Here is a 10099-nt window from a genome sequence, read left to right as displayed (position 1 = left end):
GACTGCCAACAGTTACTCCACACCCTGTTTAACACAGAGGAAAGGAGGAGAATAATGAAAGGTGCACGGCAGTACCTGGAAGAGCACACACCAGCGGGAGTCATTGACTCTGCTACCTGGGCTAATACAGCCTCACCCGAAGAGCGCCCAGCATGGGACTTCACCACAACCGAGGGACAGGCCCACATCCACTGGTACCAGGAGGCCCTCCTCCAGGGAATCCGGGTAGGAGCTGAGAAACCCATGAACATGACTAAGGTATCTTCAGTCACTCAACAACCAGGGGAGTCCCCTGGGGACTACTATGAAAGACTATGTGAAGCCTACAGGATATACACTCCATTTGACCCCGAGGCACAGGAAAGCCAACAGATGATAAACACCTCCTTCGTGGCTCAGGCTGCCCCAGACATCAGAAAAAAACTTCAGAAACTAGAGGGTTTTGCCAGGATGAACATCACCCAACTAATAGAGATTGCCAATAAGGTCTACATGAACAGGGAGGTCACAGCCGAATGGGAAACCGACAAAAAGATGAAAAAGAAAGTCAGCCTCCTCACCGCTGACCTGAAAGAAAAGGACAACACAAAGACGGGGAAACCCCAACCACCAAAAGGGGGGAAGCCCAGAACCCCCTTGGCAGGGGATCAATGTGCCTACTGTAAAGAGAAAAGGCACTGGAAAAATGAATGCCCAGCTGCTACAAGGAAGAACCCGGAGAGGAGGACCTCATAGGCCTTGTGGGAATGGACTCAGACTGAGGGGGACCAGGCTCTTTCCTCCTTGGCCCCCATGAGTCCACAGTCAGAATGAGGGTGGGGGGCCAACTAGTGACTTTTATGGTTGATACTGGGGCCGAGCACTCTGTTGTCACCTCCCCAGTGGCCCCTTTCAGCAAAAGGACTGTGACCATCCTCGGGGCCACTGGAATTCGGGTGATACAACAGCCCTTTTGCCAGGCTCGCCAGTGTGAATTCAGGGGCCACAAGGTCTGACATGAATTCCTTTATCTGCCTGATTGCCCCATCCCTCTCCTGGGCCGAGACATACTCTCCAAGCTTAGGGCTCCAGTAACCTTTGAGCCCACTGGACACACTAGCCTCCAATTGAACTCAAGGCAAGAGGAGATGGGGTCTCTGAACAGTAGAGTGAATGAATCGCACCCTCAAGGGAACCTTAGCAAAGTTTTGTCAGGAAACTAACTTCCGTGGCCAGGTCTGCTACCTCTAGCTCTCCTGCATGCTCGCTGCACTCCCGGGACATCAGGTTTCTTCCCATTTGAATTACTATATGGACGGCCTCCCCTGTGCTTGGGAAACCTTCCAGGAAACTTGCATCAGGTTGGAGATAAAGGGATAAAGGAGCAGGTTCAGGCCCTGGGGGCCACCCTAAATAAATTACAAAAGTACACCTTTGAGAGGGCCCCAATCTCCTTAGGGTCTCAGGTACACTCCTTCCAGACAGGGGACTCAGTTTGGGTCAAAGATTGGAAGAAAGAAGAAAGCTCATCATTCGGACAAGGAGCTGTGCCAGTGGAGAATCCAGCCAGACTTCATGAACCCACTCTGGCTTCAGCGTGATTTCCCTCATCTTGGGAGTCAGACTCTACACTGTTGCCCCTCCTGACTGGACTTTCCCCCAGAGCCTTCTACCTAAGGTCATAGATCCCACTTTTACTGGCCCTCTGCTGTCTACTCCTGAGCGCATTTCACCATGGTTTTCCTGGCCCCAGTCAGTCCTTGTCTTCTGCTACCTGATGTGCTGTTAAGTTTATGATTAAGTCCGTGTTCTCCCCAAGCCTTGCAGTCAACCCTCAGAATCAAACAGAATGATGCCCTCTAAACTAGGTGTTTAAAGGGCATCAAAGGGGGGGAATGATAAGGAAAATCTGTGTCCTAAGATGGCCAACTGAGCCAGCAAGAGAGTCCCAGTCCCTGCCCCGGGGCTCTTCCTGGTTCTTCTCCCTGCTCTGCTTCCCACACACACCAGTCTGGGTTCTTCTCCCTGCCCGCTTCGCGTACGCACCAAAAGTGCCAAGTATGCAGAAGTAGAAGTGTATAAATTGCCCCCTTTGTGCAAAAATGAAATGAAATGAAAACATAAAATTTGATACTTGAAAAATTACAAAAACATTAAATGGACAATTTTCTAGTAATACAGTAAATTGCCAGATTGACTTAAGAATAAACAGAAAACCTATTAAGTGGGACCTATAACTACGAAAAATCATGAAATGAGTAGTCAAAAATTTCCTCCAATACTCTCAAAAAGGTCACCAGGCCCACCTAGTTTAGGAACCGGTAGATTCTAAATCTTAAAAAGAAAAAAGATAATGCCTACTTTACACAAACTGTTTCAGAGAAGAAAGAAAGAGGGAAACCTACCTATCACGCTAGCATAATCTAGATGCTAAATCTAAAAGGTTTAATTATAGAACTTGGACTGTACCCCCAACTCATAGCAGCTGTTTTATCTGGGTGGGCGGGGGGAGGTGGGAAGGAGCATAGCGTTGATGGTTCAATGGGACCTCAGCTTTATCAATTATATTTTCATTTCCCTTATTTAAAAAAGACATGAAGCAATATGACAAAGATATTAAGAATTGTTAATTTTGTGTGGTAGGCACATTTGAATTATTTTTTACATTGCTCAATTTTAAAATTTCTGCTAAAAAATCTACAACAAATTATGTTGTTGCTCAGCTTCAATAGAGAGAAAATCATCCCTTTAAAGCATATTATGTACCAACCTCAAAAACAGCTCTCAGACCTGGTCAGTGGTAAGAAGCCTAGAATGTACTATTTCTAGATCAAGAAATCCCAAGTAGTTCAAATTACTCCAGGTCCTGTGAACATCATCATCTTTTCTCACGTAAATTGTTGAAAGGTTAGAGAGTTGTATTTATTTACTTATTTTTTATTATTTTATTTTTTTAAAAAGATTTATTTATTTATTTTGGAGAGAGAGGGTGTGTGAGAGAGGGAGGAGGGGCAGAGGGAGAGGGAGAGAGTCTTAAGGAGACAACATGCTGAGCAGGGAGCCCCACGCGGGACTTGATCTCACGACCCTGAGAGCATGACCTGAGCCGAAGCCAAGAGTCCCACGCTTAACCAACTGTACCACCCAGGCGCCCGAGAGGTTTATTTTTACAACATTCATTGGCCCATGACTCTCCAGAGTTGAACAGTTATTAACCAATCAATCATTTTTGCATTCATGCATAATTTTGTTCCACAAACTTCTATGGGGTGGCCCGTTATGTTCCTTGTACTACCTGACTCGGCACTGCGTCTGCAGGGTGAGAGATCTGATCCCTGTTCTTACGTCGGGGAGATGGACAAGCAGGTCCACGGTGACAATAGAGTGGAGTTAGTAGTGTGCTTGGCTACGGGGATCCCAGCCTTAAAGACCAGGGGATGTGATGTTTGATTTGATTCTGGTAGCATTGTTCATCAAGATTTTGAACTTCATCCCGGAGTTGCAGGAAACCACCGACACACAAAATAGTATACTTTCTCTCTGGAGCGAAGAGAAGCCAATTTCTGCTCTGACCTCCACGGGCGGATATTTGGCGGGAAGCTCAGTGTGCTACACGGTCTGTGCCAGGCTGCTGATGTGGTGGGGCCTGAGCGGGAGCCTGAGGCCTGTGTTTAGGGCCGCATTCCAGCTTCTGTCAGTGCATATCATGCCTACTGATAGAGCAGACCCCAGAGAGGTTGGTTTGCTCTGGGAACTTAGCCACCTGCCGAGAGACAATCCATACCAAGAAAAGGAAAGTTTAGTATCAAATGTTAGTGGTGGAAGGGAAGGGGTGAACCTGAGAGCAGACGATGCCTATGACTTCTACATAGTCCCTGGCTGCGAACTCATGTCTGGGAAGACACGGGGGCAAGAGCAGGGAAGTCTTCCTTCAGCATTCCTCGACAGGGTTATACACACGGAAGGCACACTGCCTCCCTGCCCCTCCTCATCTTGCTCCAGAAGTGAGCGTAACTCGGGGCCCACGATGGTCAGAATCTGTGGTACCCAGCAGAGGAGGCTGCAGAGGAAACGTGTCTTGTAGGCCCAAGACAAGGCAAGCCACGGCGGTGCTTTGGAGATGCCGTGGTCCAGAGCGGAAGTGGCAGGGATGTCTCTGCTTGCGTTGGCACTCAGTGGGCACGGTTGACAGGTAAGGGCCTGGCGAGTGCTGTAGCATCTCGCAAAAGAGGGGGCAGAACAAGAGAAGACGAAGAAGAAGTTAGCTGGCTGGATTTTTGTTAGTGCCAAAGGGGTACCCCCATGAGGACACAGATATAATTGGCCTGAGGTGTGGGGGTCCCCTTTCCTCTTGCACACTGGCACATGAGGGCAAGAACCAGCAAAATGCAAGCTAAAGAGGAGGCCTGAACCACTTCTCCCAGATAAGCTGCCCAAATTCTCAGAATATAAGCCCCTGGCAACTTCACATCACTTACTGTAAAAGTTTAAAAGGTTAGGTTACTCCCCAGGCTCTAGAACAAGTGCCCAATTGCTCTCAGAGAGAGTACATCCCTCATCCAAAAGGAAACCTAGCCTGTAGCTTGCACCCAGCTAGTCTTCCACATTACTGCAACGAGGCGCTTCAGTTTTATCATTGCCTTCACAGAGAGCAGAGTTAGATTTTCATGATTCTTCACGACTCTGTTCCCTGGGCTTTCATAGCCACAGCTAAAGCCAAATGAACTTGTTCACAGAGAACAAGCAATTTTGCCTGATCCTTATTATTCATTTTGAAATTGCAACTGTGTTATTCTGACTGACAGATTCTCAAAAGAGATTCAGTGAAATCCTCGATCAAATTCACCAGGAAACAGAAGGTTTCAAGTAGGCGTGTCTGGCTAGTCTCCCTGAACGGCTCGGTAACAGCACATCGAAAGACTGCTGAATTCTTATTTCCCATCTGAAAAATAACAAAGCCAGTCTGAAATCTGGGAGTGTTTGGAGGGCAGATGGTATTAGCCTAGTAGTAAACACATTTTTGGCTGCTGCTTTTTTCTCCCTGGTTGCTATGTTTAACGTGCTGAAAGAAAGCTGTTTGCTTGCAGAATCTTATTATAGAGCAGAAATACACTTGTTCCAGAGAAGAGGAATTTAATTGGCTCCGAGTCAAATGATGTTAACGTGTCATCTCACCAACCCAGGACTCGAAATGGGTTATTATAAAAAGGACCGACACATATTTTTTTTCTGGCTCTCGTTCCCACCTGTTATGCAAAACTGCATGTCCCTGTCATGTTCCTCCTGATTATTTCCAGCACCTTGAGGAGGTGGTTCACATGGACCCATGCACAAGTGCGGCTGGCTACCACACAGTGCTTGCCATTTTCTTGCTCTTTAGCGTAAGCTGCTCTCTACTATTATTGGCCAACGAGGCCTGCACAGCTGAATACGAACTGCAAGTTGGTCTTGATCGGTACTGCTGCTTCTGCCAGGCTCCGTGACACTTCACCAGAAGGAGGTGACGGTGCTGGTTCCCCGGACGCGCTGAGGTCCAAGAGATGGTACCGGTAGAGGCGGAATCTCTCTCTCCCGCTCAGTGCTACATGCTGCTCAGAGTTTTTATCCCTAGCTCTCTCTCCTCTAGGACCCAGACTCCAAGCAATAGTGAAGCAGGATGCGTAGCGTGTGGGGACAGGGGCCACGAGCTGGTGCCTCTCGCCGACCGTCATCGAGGTGGATCCCAGCTGAAATCATAATCACATCCGCACAGAAGCCATGAGCCCCTCGGGCTGCTCCTGGTCAATGAGCATGGGAGGAATGCGAAGGTCATCTCCTCCCTGAGAGACGGGGCATGTCAGAGACATGACTTGAGGCTTCCAAATAGCCCGGTCAAACTTTCCTTAGAACCGAATTGCAGTCTGAGATGCTTCTACCCAACCTCCGTTCCTTTCCCCCCCTGTCTCTTTCTCTTGCTGTTCGATGGCTCTCTCAGTTCCTCTCTCCCTCCATGTTTTCTCTCTGAGGCATTTCCCCTAATATATTTTCCTTTTGCACATTTCGTCCCACCTTGGCATCTATTTCTCAGGGGGCCTGGCTAACCAGTTGTGTTATGTGCAGTGGAATGACTATTCTCCCTGTTGCTGAACAACATGTATCTTTTTGATCACTTCCCTTTAAAGGAGTTTTCTCTCCCAGGTGGTATCTAGATCCTTTTATGGGTCTATTTGATGTCGACCTCAGCTTACCCCATTCATGTTTGCAGGGCACGCTCAGACATGTCTGGATCTCAGTAGGAGATGTGATATGATGGAGGTGCAGACTGAGCCCCTTGCTATACATTCTAGATCATCTGTTATGATACTTCGTTGGTTTGATGCATGGCTAGAGAACAAAAGAAATACAAGAGACTATCCCTGCCTCTGAAATTAAAATCCAGTTAGTGAGACAAAAATCACACATATGCCATAAATAATTGAGAATACAGATAGTAATCATTACTTTTTCAAGGACCTAGAGAGAGCTTCAAGAAATAGGGTTTCCTCTTTCTCTGGGCTTGTACTTCTGTGTTTGGGATAATGAAAAAGCACAAGCAGAAAGCAGTTTCTTTCCTCTGAGCAGCTCCATGAGCAGCTGGATGTGAAGATGTGAAGATGAGAAAGGCATCGTCCTCATGATCATATTCATTACCGTGATGTGCTAAGAGCTTATCACCTTTCATCAGGCCCTGCTGATTTCTTCCATCATGTCATAGACTTGACCCAGAAATCATGGACTGACTTGAGGTGCTCACTTTTTGCAAAGTAAAACGGTGGATGAAAACGGGGAATAATCAAGCACAAGAGCTCAGCATTGATTCTCAAAGGGTATACTATACTGAAGAATGTATGGTGGTGGTGAAGGGGCAGGGGAGGGTACATTAATGCCAAGTAGATCATCAGGATCAATGTCAATGTGAACATTATTTACTTGACATTTTTAAAAGATTTTATTTCTTTATTTGGCAAAGAGAGCGCAAGAGAACACAGTGGGAGCAGCAAAGGGAGAGGGAGAAGCAGGCTCCCCACCTGAGCAGGGAGCCCGATGCGGGACTCAATCCCAAGACCCTGAGATCATGACCTGAGCTGAAGGCAGACGCTTAACTGACTGAGCCACCCAGGAGCCCCTTTACTTGACATTTTGGGCCCTTGGCTGAATTCTATATTCATAGGCATAGAAATAACGTCAAAGGTTTTTTAGTATGTCTTCTTGTTGATGGGCAGAACAGCACCTTGAAAGAAAGTTGATAGGGAATGAATGCTGTTAAGTCCTGGGAACTGCTCACAGAAAGGAAAATGTCAGCAGACCTTAAGAAAGGTTAATTGAAAAGGATGCCTTTGCTTTGGCACTGAGTTTTGAAATCTTGTTATTCTCAATTTCTTAAATGAGAGACCATAATGTTTATTTATTTATTTATTTTTTTGAGACCTGCAAATCCTCAGGGCTAAACTATCCTGTAGGCCTTTGAATAGTTGTCACGTGACTTTGGGTGGCTTTCATATTCTTCTGGAGAGGGTTAGGTCAAACTGATAACAAGCTAAATTCTCAATGTAATCCCACTGTCTCAGGACATCAGTGGATAAGCCACTACTATGCAGAAGCTTCTGAGGCTTTATCTGCGAATTTGTCAATGTACTGGGCAGAGTAGTCCCTGGTATAAAGTGGACCAACTTAAATGGGACAACCGAGTAGACAGATTGAACTGATTCATTAATAAGCAATAGGATTTTCCCTCCCAGTTACATTGAAATTGACCAATTCGAACAAATTGACAATGTTTGGGAATATGTTGACATTTCCCCATTGTATTTAATGTTTTAAATATTGTACAGCTAATCCTGTTTTGAACATGTACAAAATAAATGCTCGTCCCCTACACACAATACCAAACCCACGGCATAATATGAATTTGATTCTACGTGAATCAAAAAAGATAGAGGTTTTCCACATATCAGATTCCTTTACCAAAAATATCTTGGGAATTTGAGACTGTGTGCAGCCTGAACACGAATAAAAAGTAGTAGGAAGGATTTTTTTCCCCCATTGGGTGGTGAGATAATAGCTAATAGAAATTTTCTGTATGATTTAATATTTTCAAATGTTCTGTAATACATATGTAACTTTTTGGTTGCCCCCAGCATAGTTTTGAGTGGTTAAAAAAAGGTACGGGTGTGGCTTGGTGACCAGGAAAACACTCCCAGCTTTTGAAATGATCTGGCAAGAGCTCGGAGGCAAAAGACAGAAATCTGACTACATTTGAAGGGGTTTGCCAGATGGCAACATGTCAGTGCCAGTGTTCGATTGAGCTATAATTATTATATACTATCTGTCACTTCACCCAGCTATCTTTTTACAAGGCGTATGGTGACAGAATGTTGTCTTAACATTATCTATCACTGGGTTTATGTTGAAAATGAAGAAAAGGATGGAAAGTCTTTTAGTAACGTCTCTGGAGTATAAGGCACAGTGGGGAGAGGTTTGACAATGAACACAACTATATGGAGAATTTTGCTTGCTTATGCCTTCTGGGAATGCATTATTTTGATTGGCCCTACTTGAGAATTCAGAGGGGGATTTGCTCTATCAGATGTAAGGAAGGGATTTGCTGAGCAAACACAGTTGCTGGGGTCCCGTGGAAAGTGCTTTGCTGATGTGCTTTCAAGTCCCATTAAGTAGTTCAGGGGCTCCATTTACCTTCAGACATCTAGAATGTTGCTCGTAAACTCATCTTAACAGCTTAGTTTTAGTTAGTGTTTATAATGGAAAGTTATACACTTCTATTTCTTGCAGATAGGTTCCATAACTCACGATTGCACTAGTGTCAATCGCTTCTGTTTTTACCCCTGAGGTCTCTCCAAAGGACTGAGTTTTGCTCTACAAGTTTGCTGCGGGATTAGTTTACTGACAGAGATAAAACCATGCCTTCCACAGCTGTCTCAGATGAAACTGTATATTAATGTGTAAACTTCCAAAATACGACTTAGCTGGAATGTTATGGAGAGCAGGTGACTGAGGAGATAGCTTTCACTGCTTGGATGAAGGTCAGTTCTGAAGGAGCTGGAGATGTCTGTTGAATTCTGGTGCCCGTGTGATTTGGAGTGTGCGTGTGCAAGGCAGAGAACTCTTCATATTTCAGATAGTTAAGGATATGGATGGTAAAACAAGGTCATATTTTTTTTTTTAAGTTTTTTTTTTCTTTTAAAGATTTTATTTATTGGGCAATCCCTCCACGTCCCCTCCCTCTTCAGGAGCTCTGTACTATCACTTTGCTATTGCCCAATAAACCTTGCTTTGCTGCCCCCCCCCCCAAAAAAGATTTTATTTATTTATTTGACAGAGAGAAACACAGCGAGAGAGGGAACACAAGCAGGGGGAGTGGGAGAGGGAGAAGCAGGCTTCCCGCAGAGCAGGGAGCCCGATGCGGGGCTCGATGCAGGGCTCCATCCCAGGACCCTGGGATCATGACCTGAGCCAAAGGCAGACGCTTAATGACTGAGCCACCCAGGTACCCCAATAAAGTCATATTTTTTACACCCTTGTGTGATGAGTAGGGGGGAGTGGCCAGTTTCAGCATTGATCTGATATTAGTCTATCGCTCTGGGTTTATGATGTTTGAAATACATGTTAGAGCTATTCGTGAAGATGTAAAAGATAAATTTAAAATCCACATCAATTGTGCCTAAAGTCAACGGGAAGGGAAGACGTTAAGTCTGTGTGGTGTTAGTACAAATAGGCAGCCAGAGGACCAGAGTCTTAGTCAACAGACTTCTGTCTTCCCCCTAAACACAAATAGCTTCAAACCTTTGGAGGTTGTTCCTTTGAGATGTTTCATCAGTGACATCACAGTGACTGCCACCTCCCTCAGACTACTTTAGGCCCTGCCCAGAGTCCAGGAGTTCAGAGAGCCTGGGAGACAAGCAGGAGTGGGAGCCTGAGGTGGAGAGAGAGAGAAGAAGCCTACTGCAGCCAGGTGTGTCCTTGACCCTCTTCAGGTGACAGAGGGATTTTTATACTTAGCAGAGAGAGAGTATGTGTGTCTGTGTGTGTACAAGTTGCAAATGAGAAACACAGAGGCATATTTACATTTCTTAATGAAATAGGC

At 45.5% G+C, this 10099-nt stretch overlaps 1 long non-coding RNA gene across 1 annotated transcript; it reads left to right on the top strand.

Annotated features, from left to right (window-relative positions):
* The first annotated feature begins 4926 nt into the window (after window positions 1–4926).
* On the top strand, window positions 4927–6016 carry LOC145719304 (uncharacterized). The gene is made up of 2 exons (XR_014142295.1): window positions 4927–5522; window positions 5606–6016. It is a non-coding gene; the product is annotated as an uncharacterized LOC145719304 (long non-coding RNA).
* Window positions 6017–10099: the final 4083 nt, after the last annotated feature.

This window comes from Leptonychotes weddellii, unplaced genomic scaffold (assembly GCF_054177405.1).
Source record: "Leptonychotes weddellii isolate Sample4059 unplaced genomic scaffold, ASM5417740v2 HiC_scaffold_3758, whole genome shotgun sequence".
In the NCBI taxonomy this organism is placed as follows: Eukaryota; Metazoa; Chordata; class Mammalia; order Carnivora; family Phocidae; genus Leptonychotes; species Leptonychotes weddellii.
Note: the sequence above shows the minus strand (reverse complement) of the source record. Positions and strands in the feature narration are given on the sequence as shown.